A 19,154-nucleotide genomic window follows, 5' to 3' on the forward strand; every position below is an offset into this window, starting at 1 on the left:
CTGTCAACAGCAGGCGCAGGAGCAGCAGCAGCAGCAGTTAGCAACAGCAGCAGCAGTAATAACAGCAGTTAGCATCAGCAGCAACTGCAATAACAGCAGCAGCAGCATCAGTAGCTCAGCCCTGCTGAGCTGAGTAGCAACAGCAGCTCAGCCTGCTGCTGAGCAGTCAGCAGCAGCAGGGCAAGCAGGCAGCAGCAGCAGCAGGGCAAGCAGGCAGCAGCAGCAGCTTGCGCAGCTGCTGTTAGCAGCAGCAGAAGCTTCAGTAGCAGCAGCAGTAACAGCAGTAGAAGCTGTCCTGCAAAGGAAGAAAAGAAAGAAAGAAAGAAAGGAAAAGAAAAGAAAGAAAGAAAAAAAGAGAAGAAAAATGAAAGAAAGGAAATGAAAGAGAGAAAAATGGGATCAAAGTATTTGGACAGTTTTTCCTCATTGTTGTGAGGTTCGTGGGCTAATAAGGGTTGAATTACGCTATGTAATTGTGAAAATTGCATTGAAAAGGGGTTTTTATAGAAATTGACCCCGATAATGCACTTTTGCAGGATAGAAGCCCTGACGTGAAATTGACCGCGTACAAACCAAATTGGGGGTAAAAGAAACGCGCTGGCGAAGTCGGTTCGGCAATCCGTCGCTCCTACGCGAAGATATCGCCAAAAGAGCGTTTTCGGCATCGATAGTTACGAGCGCGGGTCGCGGCTCTTGGAGACGTACTCGAAGCGGATTTCTCTCATTCTGGCATCAACTAAAGGTGGGTTGTGCTCTACCGAAGTGATTAGGTCACTTCCATGCCAAAGTAAAGTAAGATTTTCCTTGACGCATATATGTTTAGCGATAGTTTATGAATATGATTATTGAACTGAAAGCATGAATTATATAAGTTGCTTATCGATAGAATATGTACATGACTATAGTGATAATCCTGTATGATGATTTATGTGCGACAGACATGCTAGAGACATATGAATGCGTGACTTGTGGGTGCTAGTTGCAAAAAGGGCTAAACGTATATGAAAATGAACGCGAGAGACATGAGAATGAATATATATATATGAACGGGAAAGCCATAGTTATGCTAAATTCATATGTTCATGATATATATAAATGTTGAACTTGTAAACATCATGTTAAACCTATAAAAGCCAAGGGCATGTAAATTGAATGTGAAATGTGAACCTAGATGCTATTGTCGACACTTAAAAGCGAATATTTGGGGCATGTGCCCAAACATATGTGAAAATGAATATATTATAGTTTAAGCTATATGAATGTCGATAATGATTAGAAACCTCGATGGCAATAAGTATATAATCTGTAAACCTCACGTGAAATCCCTAAGTATGGGGTATAAATCAACAACTCCAATTGAGTAGAAATCTAAACGGTAACGAGGTAAATGAAAATGTGCAGATTATAAACCTAGGCGTGGAGAACTAGGACATTGAACAGATCAAGTGGCATGAACCTAGAGTTATTAAACATAGGTTGGACATGAAATAAGCCTAGTGTTATTGAACATAGGTCGGACATTAACCTAGTGTCATTGGACCTAGGTCGAGTATGTAAACCTAGAGTTGAGATCTAGGAGAAAGTATATAAAACCTAGTGTAAGTGAACCTAGGTTATGATGTAAAGAACCACTTAGTAAAAGTAAACTAAGTTGTGAATCATAGTGGCAATAGGACCACTAGAAAGTGAATAGAATAGACCTAGAAAGGTCGTCAACATAGGGTCAGTGAGTAAACCTTTAAGTTGTGAAATGGATTCCGGAATCCTTAGGAATGGGGTGATGGCAGAAATAGAATCTTAACTACGGGATTGACGGTTCTCCTCTCCCGGTAGTGATTCAACGGGATNCAGCAGCAGCCAGCAGCTCAGCAGCAGCTGCTGCTGGAGCAGCAGCCAGCACCACCAGCAGCACCAGCAGCTGCTGGAGTAGCACCAGCAGCAAGCAGCAGTAGTAGCACCAGCAGCAAGCAGCAGTAGTAGCAACTGCAGCAGCAGCTAGAAGCAGCAGTAGTAGCTGCTGGAGTGCAGCAGCAGCAAGCAGCAGCAGCTTGTGCTGCTTAACAGCAGCTAGCAGCAGCAGCTTGGCTCAGCAGTGAGCAGCAGCAGAAGCAGCAGCTTGCGCACCAGCTGCTGTCAGCAGCCTGCGCAGGCCAAGCAGGAGCAGCAGCAACTTCAGCAGCTTAGCAGCAGCAGTAACAGCTACCTGCAGGCTGCAGGGAGGAAAAGAAAAGAAAGAAAGAAAGAAAAGAAAAGAAAAGAAAGAAAGAATAAAAAGAATGAAAGAAAAAATGGAATCGAAGTATTTGCACAGTTTTCCGTAATTGTTCTGAGGTTCTTAGGCTAATAAGAATTGAATTACGCTATGTAATTATGAAAATTGCATTGAAAAGGGGTTTTTATAGAAACTGACCTTGATAATGCACTTTTGCAGGATAGAAGTCCTAAAGCGAAATTGACCGCGTACAAACCTAATTGGGGGTAAAAGAAACGCGCTGGCGAAGTCGGTTCGGCAATCCGTCGCTCCTACGCGAAGATATCGCCAAAAGAAGATTTTCGGCGTCGATAGTCGCGAGCGCGGGTCGCGGTTCTCGGGAAAGCGCTAGAAGCGCATTTCTCCCTTTCCGGCATCAAAGAAAGGTGGGTTGTGCTTACCGAAGTGATTAGGTCACTTCCATGCCAAAGTAGATCATGTTTTCATTTGACGCATATATGAGGATAAATGTCGACATATGAACATTCATGCTAAATGAATATGAATATGAGTATGAATATGAATATGAATATGAATATGAATATGAATACTATATGGATGCTGGATGCATAGATCTGAATGCATAGATACGAATATGAATGCTAAATGCGTGTGAATATGAATGTAAATGCTATGTGAATGCTATACGAATGCTATATGAATGCTAATGCTAAATTCATATGATCAAAGATAAGTTATGCTAATGCTACGTTCATGTGATATATAATTGTTGAACCTGTAAATGCCAAGGGCATCTAAGTTAAATATGAAATGTGAATATATATATGCTAAAGCCTACATACTATATGAATGTCACTATATGCTAAATGCTAAAGCCTATATAGATGCCAAGGACATATAAGTTGAATGTGAAATGTGAATATAGATGCTATATGAACGTCGCTAATTCTAGTTGATTCGAATGGTATGTAAACTATGAACTTCATGTGAAATCCCTAAGAATCGGGTATAAATCGACAACTCCAATTGAGTAGAAATCTGGACACTGGACAGTAACAAAGTAAATGAAATTGTGCAAATTATGATCCTAGATATGAATAACTAGGATAATGAATAGATCGAATGGCATGAAATAAACCTAGTGTTATTGAACATAGGTAGGACATAAACCTAGTGTCATTGGACCTAGGTCGAGTGTGTAAACCTAGAGTTGAGATCTAGGAGAAAGTATATAAAACCTAGTGTAAGTGAACCTAGGTTATGATGTAAAGAACCACTTAGTAAAAGTAAACTAAGTTGTGAATCATAGTGGCAGTAGGACCACTAGAAAGTGAATAGAATAGACCTAGAAAGGTCGTCGACATAGGGTAAAAGAGTAAACCCTTTAGTTGTGAAAATGGATTCCGGAATCCCTAGGAATGGTGTGATGGCAGAAATAGAATCTTAACTACGGGATTGACGGTTCTCCTCTCCCGGTAGTGATTCAACGGGATCGACGGTTCTCCTCTCCCGGTATGCCATGAAACAAGTGAAGTGAATCGAAACTACGGGATTGACGGTTCTCCTCTCCCGGTAGTGATTCAACGGGATTGACGGTTCTCCTCTCCCGGTTGAGCTAACGGGTTTGACGGTTCTCCTCGCCCGTTGAGCTTGAGCGACTTAGGGTCACGGGGATCGACGGTTCTCCTCTCCCTGTGATGGACCTAGTGTCGCGTGGACTTAAGGCTGAGGTGTTGTGAGACGTCCTTCACCTCGAGCCTGACTTGACGCGGTACTCCGCGGTTGATTGACTCAAGACCGAGTCGAGTGGCTAGATGGCTAAGGTAAAGTAACCTTAGGAAAGAATCGCCAGTGAGTACAGTAAGAATAAAGAATAAAGCATAAAGAAAAGAATAAAGAAAATAGCTAATGAATGAAACTAGCTAAGAAAGAATAAAACGGCTACAAGTAAAGAATGGCTAATGATATAAAGTAGAATCAAGTAATCTACTTACATGATTTACAGGTATTGCATAGTGCATAGCAGCGAGGCAAGGTATGGTTCTATTTGTTGCATCGTTAAATATCTATCTATCTATTTGTTGAACTAACCTACTGTTGCCTCCTTTGGACCTGGTGGGTCGAGCTCTTCTCTTGGGTGGCCGTACCCACTGGGAACTATATTTATATAGTTCTCACCCCCGTGTTGTTTTGGGGGTACAGGTTACACGCGAGCGGCGCGGCGGCGCGAGGACAGGGCGTAGCTTCGTAGATAGCGCCCCACCACTGAGACTGAGATAGCAACACCCTGAAGAGGTCAAGTTCAGAGTTCAAATGGAAAGAAACAAAATTGTAGTAATTTGTATAAGTTTCATATTAACTTAAAAGCATATGTGGTTATGTAAATGTAAAATATTGTAAATGTAAAAGAATCTCTGAGATGAATACTTGTAATAGCATAGTTTGCACTTTATGTTTTCGATACATATGCAATCTACATACTTGCTACAGTTCCTGTTTGGAACCTCTTGTATTGCATTGTTTAGATTGTTGGCGCCTAGAACGTACAGGGGAGGCTCTGTCCGTTCGGCGGTCTGTCGACGAGCTCGAATCCGACCAAATAGGCGGAGCTCGGGGCGTGACAGTATTGGCTATATGCAAGTGATAATTGAATATTTGAATTCCTATCAATAGTAAGAACATATGTACATTAGTATGTGGACATAGAACCCTATGAATGCATGGACTATAATAATAGTATCTGGTGACATCATGACTGGAGATTGGTTAGCATCAAACATGAAACCTTGAAACTAGTATAAAGAACTAGTTAGAGTAAAGTACGAAATTGTCTTTCATTGGATCCTCTAAAGGAGGATCAAATCATACTCACATCAATTTATGTTCGAGGTAGGTCGCTCCTGCTTGAACGATGAGCTCCAGAGTAGTCATCTTAACTGGATCAGGAGCTAGCGTCTCCCCCAGTTGACAGTCCCGTCGGGATGTAGCTTGCGTTTCCCTGATATTTGGGATATCGTCGGTGAGTTATTGTTAACCAAAAGGTTAACCAGTTGATTGGGTAACATCATTAAAAGCATGCATGCATATTTATCAGTTATTATATATATTGTTCCTTTCAGCTTTGTACAGGCATTGTAGTAGTTACATGTTATAGTTGGCTACTATCTGTTTACTTTTCTTGTCTACACATGCTTGAATGGACCTAGTGGGTGAGTCGGCGAGGTCGGCGGCCTAACCCACTGGGAACTTTTAGTAGTTCTCATACCACTAACCATATAGGTTTGAGCGCGAGCGGTGTGGCCGAGGATCGTTGCAAGAGCCCAGCATATTAGCTAGCGGACACCGGAGTATAGTAATATACCTATTTTGGATTTCATGTTATATATTTTGATGTAATGAGACTTGTAAATGAATGTACTAAAAAGCATGTAAATAACTAAACATTTCAGTTATTCAGTTTCATACAGTTTGGTTTTAAAAGTTTTAAATTAAAGTGAATTTCATGTATAGTTAGCTTACTATCACTTGTGATTGTTGCTTGCCCTCGTGCAAGCCGTGTATACTGAAATGTTATCCTGGGAATTGTTCATTTCTTTATACAGATACTCGTTGTTGTTGAGCCTTGGGCGGACAGAGGAGGTGCTGTCCGTTCGGCGTCTGTGTACGGGCCCGGATCGACCAAATTGGCGATATCGGGACGTTACAAAAAACTGATAAATCTTCTTCTCCATATATGAAGAGAGAAAAAATTAAAGAAAGAGGGAAAAAAATTGAAAAGATAGGGAAAAAAGTTGAAGAGAGAGGGAAAAAAATAGAAGAGAAAGGGAGAAAAAAATTGATGAGAGAGGGCAAAAATTGAAGAGAGGGAAAAAAAATGAAGAGAGAGAGAGAAAGAGAAAAAAAATTAAAGAGAGAGGGATTAAAAAAAATAGAAAAGAGAGAAAAAAAATAAAAAAATTATTTGAAGAGAGAGGGATAAAAGAAATTGAAGATAGAGAAAAAAAAATTAAAAATATTGAGGACTAAAATAATATACCTCATATTGCAAGTCAGAAATTATAACTAATTAAAGTTTGAGGATGAAAGTGTCACATGCCTAGGGATGCAAACGGGGCGTGTAACACACTGGACCTTTGCAAATTGCGAGGTTCGAGTGCTTGGATGTATTTCGAGCTTTTCCACACTTGGTGGAGGGTTGTAGAATGTTTTCCGACCTAGAAAGTTCGAAAACCTGAGTTCTGGACGAGTCCTGAGAGTTTTCACTCTCGGGGACCGGTCCCTGAAAGGAGAGACCGGTCCCCCAGTGAGCAGTGTTATGGCAGCCCTGAGGCAATCGGTCCCTCGCAGGCGAGACCGGTCCCTGAGCGCGTCTACACAGTGAGAGATCTGTCCCGCGCGGGGAGAGACCGGTTCTCGAACGATAGTTTCTCGGGTTCGCAGCGAGAGACCGGTCCCTTGCAGGGAGAGACCGGTCCCTCTGGGCGAAAAATGCCCAGCCCAGATCGGGCTGATGCAATATTGGATTTTTGAGTGGCCTCACTAGATTTTGTTACACTAGATGGGCTTATTAGCCATTCCACCCTCTCCTCTTCTCATTTCTCTCCTCACACTCTCCCCACACCCTTGTTAGAGAGAGAAGAAGGAGAAGAAGAAGAAGAAGGAGAAGAAGAGGAGGAGAATCTAGCTTGGACTTGGAGCATTTCTTTGCCTCTCTTCCTTTCCCCACCTTGTTGGTGCTTGAAGGCTTGGACTTGAAGCTTGCAAAGGAGGAGATCTTCACCCTAGGAGCTTGGATTGGAGCTTCTAAGGAGGTTTGTTGCTCTTTTCCCTCCTCTAGACCTTGATTTGAGGATTTTTAGTAGATGGAACCCTAGAATGAAATTTTAGGGTTTATTTTGGGCATTTTGGATCTAGGGCTTTTGGAGCTTGATCACTCAGATTAGAACCTTCCTTGGGCTTGGATTGGAAGGGATTTAGCTCCCTTTTGGAGCTTGAGAGAGATTTCCTACACATTAGGTGAGTTTTAGCCATTTTGCTAAGTTTGTTAAAGTTTGATCTTATAGTTGATTGTAATGCCCATGTATCTCTTCGCTCGATACTTTTAGGGTATTTTGAGACTCGTGGACAACTTCGTTCGGCGAAACGAGGCACTACGCGACGGTTCGGTGGGTTTGACCTAGCCTGGCATATGAGAAGTTCTCATATCCCCTGTTTTATACTTGTAGAGTAAAAATTCATGCATTTCCATGATAAATGTATTTATTGTGAATTTTAGGATGCTTAACATACCTATATTATGTGTAAGAAATTTCGGGCCCTTATATAATGAGGGCTACCTTGTGGGGTTTATATATGATTGGCATCCTATTGGGACTCGGAATCATACTCTCCATTGTGACAATAAGCATTATCTTTATGCATTTTGAGCTATTCCTATTTGCGACATAGAGGATATTAGTGAGCCATAAAGAGACGTATGACAAGATTGACATGTGGGATTGCGAGCTAATGTCATAAAGCGGCATTGAGCTCGGGTTGTGGGTGAGCCTAGTGGATAGGGCCATTGAGGGATTTAGAATTGGAACATGTTTGTACATCGAAACGTCTAAGTGTCATAAAGGGGCACTAGACTTAGTGAATGATAGGAACTTCGCATTGTGACTTAGAACTAGATCCTGGAGATGCTAGTGATTATTATCATGTTAGAGACATGAGGATTGGGTACGTGAGACATTGACCTTGCTTGTTTGCCATTTGTGCTCATTCGCACATGCTTGTGAGGGTCGCTCCCTACAAGCTGGCACTCCGGAGTCAGCCTACGCGACTATGCTCGCTCGTGCGGTATTGAGAAGCCTACGGGGTCGAGTGGGACAGACACATTCCAAGAGTAGGGATGTTGGGCTATCACAGGCACTTAGGCGGCACAAGCTGGACTACCTTGGGTAGGTCCTTAATTGGAAATAAAAATCGACACGGAATGAGTTTGTTATAATCACTACTAGATAGAGAGTAGTAGTTGGATTACTCGGACTTGCTTCTAGCATAGATTTGGACATTTGGGTATATATACATACATGTAGTATGCTAGGAGACATTGCTTATTTGCATTCGTATATACAATGTTGCTATGATAAAGGATAATCCTTATAATTTCATTATGCAAACCATGACATTATTTATGGCTAAGTAGAGACATATCCTTCAAGACAAGATAATTGTGCATTACATAAATGCCATGTTTAATTACAAGTAATAGTTTAGCAATTTTCATTATGCTTTCATAAATGTAAATTACTCGTTATTACTATTGCTTTCGACTTACCCTTTCCTTTTGGGGCCTAGTGGTGCATTGAGCTGAGGTCAGTAATTGCCCACTGGGAACTATAAATTATAGTTCTCACGCCCTCTGTTTTATGTTTTCTTTTAGAACCTTCCACGCCGGGAGAGGCTAGGGATCGTGGGAAGGGCGTTGCTTCGAGTTAGCCCTTCAGCGAGAGACGAGTTTAGGTGGTCTACCTCTCGATGTATTTCTTTTTGGAGAGGTTGAGAGCTGTACTAGTGTACTAGAGACCACCCTTCTGTGTACCTTTGAGATAGATTTCGTACTACTTCATGGTTACTTTTGTTGTGTAGTTATGTTTCTTTTACTCTGGTTTAGATGATAGAACTTTACTCGCTCTGATATCATTAGTTGTTATTATTCTATTTGTTCTATTTCTTGCTTTTACTTCCGCTTTTATTGTAGACGCCTTATATGTGTAGACATATGGCGGGTCTGGGCACGCTACTGGGAGGACCTCCGCCGGTCCCGGGGTGTAACATGGCGGATCTGGGGGCGGGAGCCCCGCCCCGCCTCCNCCGAATAGCAAGATCTCGCCCCGCCTCCCGCCCCGAATCCGTGACGGGTTAAAAAATACATCCCATAATCCGCCCCGCAACACGCCACCCGCCAGCACCCCGAATCCGCCCCGCCAACTAATATTTTTTATAAAATTATAATATTATTAATATTTTGTAAATATAAATTAATAATTTTTAATAATATTATATATATAATTTAACAATATTAATTATAAAAATAAAAAATATCAATCACAATTCAAAATAAAAATTAAAAGTTTCAAATGCATTAGAAATGAGAGTACTAATTTATTTGTATTTTGAACTTTTTTGTAAATACATTATTTTTTAGGAATATTTTTTAAAAATATAAATAATTTTCGGGGGCAGATTCGGGGCGGATCGTAGCAGGGCGGATTCGGGGCGGATTCGGGGCTGGTCAAAATTTCTCCCGTTTCCTGCCCCGAATCCGTCTCGAATCGTAAATTTTACCCCGTTTCCCGCCCCGAATCCGTTTATTTTTTCCCATTTACTACCCTCGTCGGGGCGGATCGGGGCGGGAGCTCCACCAAACCCAGATCCGTTTAAATCCCTACACATGCCTTATAGTTTAAATCATAACATATTAAAATTTTAATCCAAAAAAATGGAAGAGAGAGGCAGAAAAAAATTGATGAGAGAGAGAAAAAATTTGAAGAGAGAGGGGAAAAAAAAAAAAAGAAGAGTGAGAGAAACAAAATTAAAGAGAGAGGGATTAAAAAAAATTTGAAGAGATAGAAAACAAATTTTAAAAATTATTTGAAGAGAGAGGAATAAAAAAAATGAAGAGAGAAAAAAAATAAAAATATTTGAAAATATTGAGGACTAAAATAATATATTTCATATTGCAAGTCAGAAATTATAACTAATTAAAGTTTGAGGATGAAAGTGTCACATGCCTTATAGTTTAAATCATAACATATTAAAATTTGAGGATTAAAATGTTACTCGTCTTATAGTTTGAAGGACGAAAAGTGTAAATCCAATCTTTCAAAATTTTATTTTGATTATTCAATTTTTCGATATATTAGATTTGAGTCAATCAATGATATTTTAATATACAATCTATAAGTAAATGCTTAATAGTATAAAATTAAAATTTATATTTAATACGGTCACACCCGGGGTCCAGCGGAAGCCCGCCCGGTACGCTACAGACCTGCCGTATATTCAGTGTATACAAGACGTCTATAAAACATGCTAGGAATATCAAGTCAAATAGTAACCATTAGCAAGATATCAGAGCATAAGACATGCTATATCCAAGAGCTAAAAAAAAAAATTATAAAGTACATATACAACTCCCAAAATAGTGCATACATCCGACAGTCTCAACCAACTAACTATATATATGTGGTGGTCTCTATACAAAAGTACATAACCCCCTCCAGCTCACTCAATAAGAGAGGTGATCACCTAGCGGGACTCTGAACTATGCCTAGCTAGACGCGACCCCCTTGCCGCAGTCCCTAGCCTCTCCCTCTATGGATGGCTCTACAAATACAACAACAACAACAAATAGGGCATGAGAACTATTAGTCAATAATTTTCAATGGGTAAGCCGTCGACCTCTGCGAATTACACCACTNCTAGACGCGACTTCCTTGCCGCGATCCCTAGCCTCTCCCGCAGTGGATGGCTCTGTAAATAAAACAACAACAAATAGGGCATGAGAACTATTAGTCAATAATTTTCAATGGGTAAGCCGTCGACCTCTGCGAATTACACCACTAGATTCATGAGGCATAAATAGTAAGTATGTATGACTATAATATGATTTGAATAATAAGCAACTAATGAACATTAAACTACTATGCCTCCAATGCAACTAATAGTATGCAACAAATGAACTACTCTATATGAGTAAGCATGCTATATTATTTTTATGAAGCTACACTATCTAGTAGTGACCATTTTATTAACACAATTTAGTATCATAACTCAATTAATAAGGACCTACACAAAATAGTTCGGCTTGTACCGCACCTAATGGCCCCGTGGTAGTATGCACTCCCCACGCAATCCACTTCGGCACCCAATCCCGCATGGGCAAGCATGATGTCGCGTAGGCCAACTCTGGAGTGCCGGCTTGTGGGGAGCGACCCTCACAAGTATGTGTGAATGAGCACAATGGCAAGCAAGCATGATTCACAATACAAAACTCTCAATCATCATGTCTCAAACATGAAATGTACTCTAGCGACCTATAGGTCGGGATCTAAGTCCAATATCAAATGCTAGTTATCAACTAGATCATAACTAATAACATGAAATTCATACTAGTTCTACCAAATATATGCCAATGTTAACTTGTCTATACAAGTATGCTACCATCATATAATACATATTTCATAAGTTCAATGCATACAACTCTCTACTTCATAGAGATATAATCTTGTACCATGATGTAAATACATCTAAGTTATCCAACATCTCATTTATAATGCTACTAGCATAAATATGCATGATTTCTAATAACATAACCATAACAAAAACATTGGGAGAATTCACCCATTTCGGTGAGGTCAAATCCACCGAATATTCGTCGACTCGTTTCGTTCCCTCGAGCGAAGGTGCTCTCCAACCTTCAAGAATCCTGTTAACCATTCTAAATTAATTAGGAGTTTCAACAAAGACTCCAACCCAAAACTCTCACAATAGAACTTAACATAAGTAAAACAAATCTAATAAGAAGCAAACTCTCATCCCCACTTGACCTCAGGTTGAACCCTTCAATAACAACCTGGAAAAGGGGTGAAATACTCAGCTTAAAGAGTTCTACAACTCAACCAAGAGATAACCCAAAGATTAACTCGAACTCAACCAAAACATATATATAGGATAGCACTTAGAAGCTAACCTTTCCAAAACTCCAAGCCAAGCTCACTCTTGAGCTGAGGTTGGAAACTCTCCTCTGTAAGACCTCCTTCTTCCCTTCTATAGTTCCCCTAAAGCCCTCAATATCAGCTAGCATAAAGAGGAGAAGAGGAAAAACTCAATTCCATCAAATTTCCTTCATAACTTGGAAAGAATTTTAGAAAGAGGAAGAAGGAACCCTTACCCTGTTTTCTCCAAGCTCCAGCACAGGAAAAACCAGCTGGGGGTCGGTTGGACTTTTAAAGGGATAAACATGGCTGCAAAATGACCAAAAACTCCTTTACCAACACACTCTGCCGCATTGAGTACCGGTACTCAAGTTGAGATATCGGTACCTGGCCTCTAAACAGCTAAAATCCGAGAGTTGCGCAACTAGATTTTACCGGTACCTGCGCAATGCCGTACAGGTACTCAGCTCCAGCTTCTCAAACCCGAGAGTTATGCATCTGGCAACCCTCTCAGGTACCAGTACCACACTCAGGTACCGGTACTCAACACTCAAACCTGAGATTTCCAGGTTTTAGTGTTAGTAGCTCATCCTGGCACTTAAAACATTTAAGTTAAATGCTGATACACTTTCAAAATATCTAGAGCAGCTTCAATTACTGTTCTAACACTAGAACCTTGCAATTTGTTAAAGTTCAGTATACTACATTCTCCCCTCCTAAAAAGGAGTTTCGTCCGCGAAACTAGAAAATATATATATACCTCAAACCTCTATCAAAAATAGATGGGGATAGTGCTCCTGCATCGCACTTTCCAGCTCCCAAGTAGCTTCGCCCTCGTCGTGATTGCTCTAAAATACTTCCACATAAGGTATATCACGATTCTGAAGCTTTTTTACTTCACGAGCTAAAATCTGTACTGGTCGTTCCTCAAAGCTCAAATCTTCTCGTAGCTCCACTGGTGTAACATCCAATACATGAGTTGGATTGAAAATGTATTTCCGAAGTGCTGATACATGAAATACATTATGCACCCCCGATAGGTTCGGCGGTAAAGCAAGCCGATACGCTACCGGGCCTATACGCTCCAACACCTCATAGGGTCCAATAAACCGAGGATTAAGCCTTCCTCGAATACCAAATCTCTGGACTCCCTTTGTCGGTAAGACTTTCAAGAACACATGATCTCCAATCTGAAATTTCAATTCTCGTCGACGTTTATCTGCATAACTTTTTTGTCTGCTTTACGCTGTTACCAGCCGCTCTCGTGCAAGTCAAACTTTAGATTCAACCTCCTGCAGCACATCTGGACCCAAAACCAGCCTCTCACCTACTTTACTCCAATGAAGTGTTGATCTACACTTTCTACCATATAGAGCTTCAAATTGTGCCATTTTAATGCTTACTTGATGTAATATATCGAATTTCCACTACGTAGCTAATTGGGATCAAATTGATTACAGTAATGCAAAAATGAGAATTAATCGCTTCCAAATTAATTTGGCAACTTGTAGAAGTGTATTAGTGTAAATTGGAAGTGATTAGAAATATTTGAAGCAAGGTTGAAGAGCAAAATAGGCTATTGAAGCTACTGCTGCCAGAAAATTCTGCTAGTGTAGAATTTGTATTCTGTACCTCAGTGCGGTACAAGTGTGTACCTTAGTGAGGTACCAGCCTATGAAATTTCAGCAGGACTGAAATGCAATTTTGCTTAATTGAAGGGCTAGAGTGCAATTAATTGTTCTTATCACTTAGCCTGAGCTGCTTGGTAGGTGGCTGCGTATCAGGACACCCCTCCACCAGCCTAATCTTATTCCTTTTCTCCTCTCTTTCTCTCTCAGCCAAGAAACAACCTAGTGGGTTGTTGGAGCTGAATTCTTGTTGTTGGAGCTTGCTCGAACAAAGGGACTAGCTGAGGAAGCTTTGGAACTCAGGTAAAAGGTTAATCCTCAGCTCAAGTTGGATTACTTACTATATAAGAGGATATTTTTAGTGAGATTAGCTTGTATAGGGGCTGTTAAAAGTAACAACTTGGTAGTTCAACTTGTTGAAGCTGCCGAATTGGAAGTTGGGTGGTGGAGTTGATGCTGTGAAGAATTTTGGGTGTCGTGAGCTGAGAGGAAAGCTTTTGGGAGTAGAGTATCAGTTGGTAGGGCCTCGAAATTAAGGTAAGCCTGGTTCAATACCTGCATATAGGTGAGTTAATTTATTTAGAGCTGACCTATAGTAGGCTTGTTGGTTGCTGAATCTGGCATACTTGGGCTCGAGTGAAGTTTCTTGCTGAACCGAGCTGGAGAAAGGAGATTAAGCTAAGTACAGCTTGGTGGAGCTTTGAATTCAGGTAGAAATGAAGTTTAATTCTGTTTTGAATTATACTAATTACTTGAAAATGGTTTCTAAGTAGATAAAATCTGCATAGGTATGTTGTGAAGCAGAATCTAAGCTGTTGGAGCTGAAAGAAAGCTTGTTGAAGCTGCGAATTGAGGTAAGATTGATGCTTATCCCTAGTTGGAGTTATATTAGTTACTCTAGAAGAGTTCTAAGCAAGAGAACTAATTGTTCTAAGCGTGTAGCGGCTGCACAAAGAGGAAGTAAAGTGCAGAAAATTCAGCAGGGTGCTGAAATTTCAGCATAAGTGCAGAAATTTCAGCATAGTGCAGATTTTGAAGTTGAGTGGAAAAGAGAGCTTTAGAACAGCATTTCTCGCTAATTGAAGCTGAAGGTAACCAAATGAATTGGGTGTTAATCCAATTAGAAGAGTTAAAGACATTAAAGCTAATTGCTATATGCTTGTAGGGGGGCTGCACAAAGAGAAGTAGTAGTGCTGAAATTTCAGTATAGTGCAAAATTTCAGCATTAGAAATTCCTGCTGTGGAGCTAAGAACGAATTAATTGAGCAGTGAACTACGGTAAATATGATTGTATTATGATTATGTATCAGTTAATTGTAATAGAGTGATGTTAATTAAGAGTTCTATGGGTATTTGAGTTAGTGAAAACTCACCTCTGCATTGGTAAATTTCTAGTTTGAATCCTTTGAGACTAGAGCTCTAAGTATATACTTATGATTAGTTGTTAGAAGGTAAAATCTGAATTAATATCATGTTAAACTCTGGTTAAAGGTTGAGGTTAATTGCCTCAAACTCCTAGATACTAAAGTGTAAGTTGAGATGCAACTTAATAGTAAGTGTATATGTATGTATACTTTGATACTATATACGAGTTGGGAGTAGAAATGCAAACTTGTAAAGTATGTGAATGCGACCCTAGTTTAATCTCTTTTATTCCTTTATAAATGAAAGTTAAACATGCTCAGAAGTCTAAATTGACATTTCGACAGATCGGCGGCGCACTAATTACGGTAGAAGCCGTTCTAGCTCTATTTACACTGAGTCGCGAGAGCTCGTTGTTGATACAGTTCGAGACGTTGATTCCAGTTTGTTGGCATCTCTACAGGTGGGGGGTGCTATCCGAAATCATTGAATCACTCTTTATGTCTATGTTGCCTTCTTGAGCATATTTGTATATGAATCATGTAATATTCATGCATTATATGGTAATTGGCATTGTGTAGTTATGAAATGAACATTTGGACAAATCTCATGTTAAGAACAGGTGAAACATAGAGTGTGGACATAGAACCCTATGAATGGGTGAATTTTACTGTGGACTATGACAATAGTAAATTTGGTGACATCACAACTAGAAATTTGGTTAGCATTAAGATTGGAAATATCAAACTAGCATAAAGAGCTAGTTAGAGTCAAAGTGTGGCATTGTCTTTCATTGGATCCTCTAAAAGAGGATCAGATCATACTCACAATAATCTTATGTTCAAGGAAGGTCGCTCCTTCTTGAACGATGAGCTCCGGAGTAGTCATCTCAACTGGATCAGAAGCTAGCGTCTCCCCTAGTAGACAATGCCGTCGGGATGTAGCTTGCGTCTCCCCGATATTTGGAATTTCGTCGGTGAGTTATTGTTAACCAATTGGTTAACCAGTTTGATTGGGTAATAATTATTAATAGCATGCATGTATCAAGTTCATATATTATTTACTATCTCTTTCAACTTTGTACAGGCATTGTAGTAGTTACATGTTATAGCTGGTTACTATCTATTCTCTTTTCTTGCCTACATATGTCATGCCCCGAGCTCCGCCAATTTGGTCGGATTCGAGCACATGACAGACGCCGAACGGACAGCACCTTCCCTGTCCGCCCAAGGCTCTAACATCAAGTATATTACAAGCAAATCAATAAGGAGAGTTGCGAGATATACAAGGTTTGCACGAGGGCAAACAACAACATAAACACAAGTGAAAGCACCTAAACTATTACATTTATCCATCCAACACATGTTATTCGATTATATTTGAATCAAACACAAGTTGTCTATTACATTTACCTTCATTTACCCATTCATTTACATCATGTTTTCCTTTAACCAAAATACATGAATTACATCATTTTTACATTACTATTTCAACATACAAAAGTTGAGTATACCAAATATAGGGTATGCCTATAAACTCCGAGGCCGCTATCTACGGCGCGATACCCTTGCCTCGATCCTCCGCCGCCCCGCTCGCGCACGGATCTGCAGGGTTAGTGGTAATGAGAACTAGAACGAAGTTCCCAATGGGTTCGGCTGCCGACCACGCCGATTCGCCCACTAGATCAATTTCAGGCATATGTATTTCAATAAAGAAGGATAACAAACTAACTAATGCACTTCTAATACAATGCCTGCAAGAAAGTAATCCACTGATAGATATTCACATTCAAATACATGATAATTATGCATGCATGTCCATTTCTCATTTTCCTTTGGCCTTTACCCAATCCAACCCGGGGTGCTCCTGGTTTACCCCAAACTCACAATCTACACATCCCGTCTAACGGGGGAGGCACAAGGCTCAACCATCCGAGGGATCTTCGCCGGGCACTCTCACCCGTGGTGTCTACACTCCAGAGTACACCGCTTGTGGAGGAGCGACCTCCCACAAGCCGGAACCAATACGTGTGAGTATGATCCCATCCTCAATTTGAGGAGGTATAACCAAACCTATCTCATGCCTTAATATCTCAATGCTAATGATAGGTTCTACCATATCATATATGCCACCAATATGAGCCACAATGGTCCTGATGCCATACCACACATAATGTCACTCGGGTTAAATCTTGTTTAACTATTCTCATTTCAATGCCAATCGAGTCACTATAGTCAATGTCACCGTTATTTACTATGGTCACTGTAAGGAAGTGAATTCTCGAAATGCGAGGATTGTACTCCATCTGGGATCGACTGATTGTCGAGAGTATACCCTTTGTGGGAGTTGGGAATGTCCAAAGCACAAAAGGTGCCTTGGAGTTGAGTCCGCGAGAGCAAATGAGGCAATTACATCATTGGGCTGATGTTGCTCTCGGGGGCCGGTCTCTGCAGGTGAGAGACCGGTTCCCCTGGCTGGATGTAGCGGGGTTGCGTGATGCAACCGGTCCCTGGCAGGGAGGGACCGGTTCCCGAACGTGTTCCCAGCGAGAGATGCCAAAAATTGGCTAAGTCCTGAAAATCGAGCTCTCGGGGACCGGTCTCCCAGGTGAGGACCGGTCTCCCGAGGACTGGTCTCTCGGGGAGAGACCGGTTCCCGAACGCGTGCGCCCGAGGGAAGCTCTCGGGGACCGGTCCCAAGTTGGGGAGATCGGTCCCTCCGCACGAAAACTGCCCAGCGAGGGCAGTGCACAGGAGTGAAAGTTGAGGGGCTTTTATGCAAAATGGCCTTTATTTGAGTGGGCTGAGCCCTCTCTCTCCCTCACACTCTCTCTTTCCACTCTCTCTCACTCTCATTTCTCTCTCTCTTGCTCTCTCTCTCTAGAGATAACAAAGAAAGAGAAGAAGAAGAAGGAGGAGAAGAAGAAGAAGAAGGAGGAGAAGAAGAAGGAAGCCAGGAGCATCTTCCTCTCCCTCTCCTCTTCCCATTGGTGTAGCCCAAGAGGTCCCAAAACGCGGGGGCGAAGTCGATTTCGGCATTCGGCGAACCGACGTGAAGCTCTCGGCAAAATCGGGCCGGGATAGTTTGGATTTGGGCGAGGAAGGCTAAAGCCTCTTCGTAAAGCTCGCCGAGAAGAATTTCCGAAGCCTCTACATCGAAAAAAAAAGGTGGGGGGTGTCATCCGAAACTTTCGAACTCCTTTCTATGTCTTAGATTGCATTTAATCTCATCTCTTCATGTTGCATTGTAGGATTGCATAGTAGCTCCATTCCTTATGCTTTCTAATTGATGACCTAGTGTACTTGGAACGCTTGGTAACTAGATAGGTGAGGATTGGGTCGGAAGGCGGATCCTATGATGCTAAAGATAGAGATGAACCCGATGGGGTGTTGATGACATAGAAAGTAGTGTTATTGTTAAAGAACAAACGAGTGGCATCCAAACATTGAATGATAATGAGTGGCATTAATGTAGTGTAAATGACACTAGAGGTTTGAGAACCTAGGGATAGGTGAATCTCTTAGAAAATGCCTTGTGTATAAAGAACTTAGTAAACCTAAGTACACTCACATGGAGAGGTTGTCGATGAGTTATTGAGATGTTGACCCTAGTCGTAGGGCATCCTCACTTGGAGAGGATTTGATTGGGTTGTGGACCCTAGTTGTAGAGTATCCTCACTTGGAGGGGATAGATCTAGCTCACAGTCTGTGTTTGGGATGGTATAGCCATCCAATCCCCACATGGAGGGGATTGTCGTCGAGTACTCCGGAGTGTCGTGCGACTAGGACCACTTGGAGGTCCGTACCACATGGAGGTCTGCAGACGGTCCCGGGCTTGGGTGCATATGGAGCTCCCTCCCCACATTGGGATTGAAAGGTGAGTCATGGGCGAGCCCTAGGGCCTCGCCACAGATTGGGTAAATGGAATAGTTATAAATGTCATTGAACATTACTATTCGAACATGGATCGAACTTGTTAGCATAGTAGCAAACCTTTATTATATGATGCATGCATTCATATTCATGATTATGGGCATAGTAGCATAGTTTTTCCTACTATCGCATTTACTGCTTTCAGATACAGATCTATCTATCTATCTATCTGTTGTTACTTGTGCCCACTTGGACCTAGTGGGGAGATCGGCAGAGTCGGCGGTCGAGCCCACTGGGAACTATGGAAGATAGTTCTCACCCCACTCTATTTCCAGTGGTAGGTTCAGGGCTGTAGAGAGAGGACCGCGGCAAGGGC

General features: G+C 41.3%; 2 long non-coding RNA genes across 10 annotated transcripts; both read left to right on the top strand.

The window, feature by feature from the left end:
- The first annotated feature begins 342 nt into the window (after positions 1–342).
- Positions 343–4,632, top strand: LOC109704234. 2 transcript variants are annotated; one of them, XR_002214236.1, is made up of 2 exons: positions 343–742; positions 4,415–4,632. It is a non-coding gene; the product is annotated as an uncharacterized LOC109704234 (long non-coding RNA). The 2 variants fall into 2 exon arrangements; XR_002214237.1 differs by lacking the exon at positions 343–742 and adding an exon at positions 2,446–2,637.
- Positions 4,633–13,703: 9,071 nt separating this feature from the next.
- Positions 13,704–19,154, top strand: LOC109704236. Of its 8 annotated transcripts, XR_002214245.1 has the most exons (7): positions 13,704–13,847; positions 13,925–14,081; positions 14,144–14,254; positions 14,333–14,398; positions 14,487–14,635; positions 14,710–14,822; positions 15,254–15,728. It is a non-coding gene; the product is annotated as an uncharacterized LOC109704236 (long non-coding RNA). The 8 variants fall into 8 exon arrangements; XR_002214239.1 differs by lacking the exons at positions 14,487–14,635; positions 14,710–14,822 and adding an exon at positions 19,114–19,154 and having other exon boundaries at positions 15,254–15,369; XR_002214240.1 differs by lacking the exons at positions 14,487–14,635; positions 14,710–14,822 and adding an exon at positions 15,753–15,926 and having other exon boundaries at positions 15,254–15,369.

Source organism: Ananas comosus, unplaced genomic scaffold, assembly GCF_001540865.1.
Source record: "Ananas comosus cultivar F153 unplaced genomic scaffold, ASM154086v1, whole genome shotgun sequence".
Taxonomy (NCBI): domain Eukaryota; kingdom Viridiplantae; phylum Streptophyta; class Magnoliopsida; order Poales; family Bromeliaceae; genus Ananas; species Ananas comosus.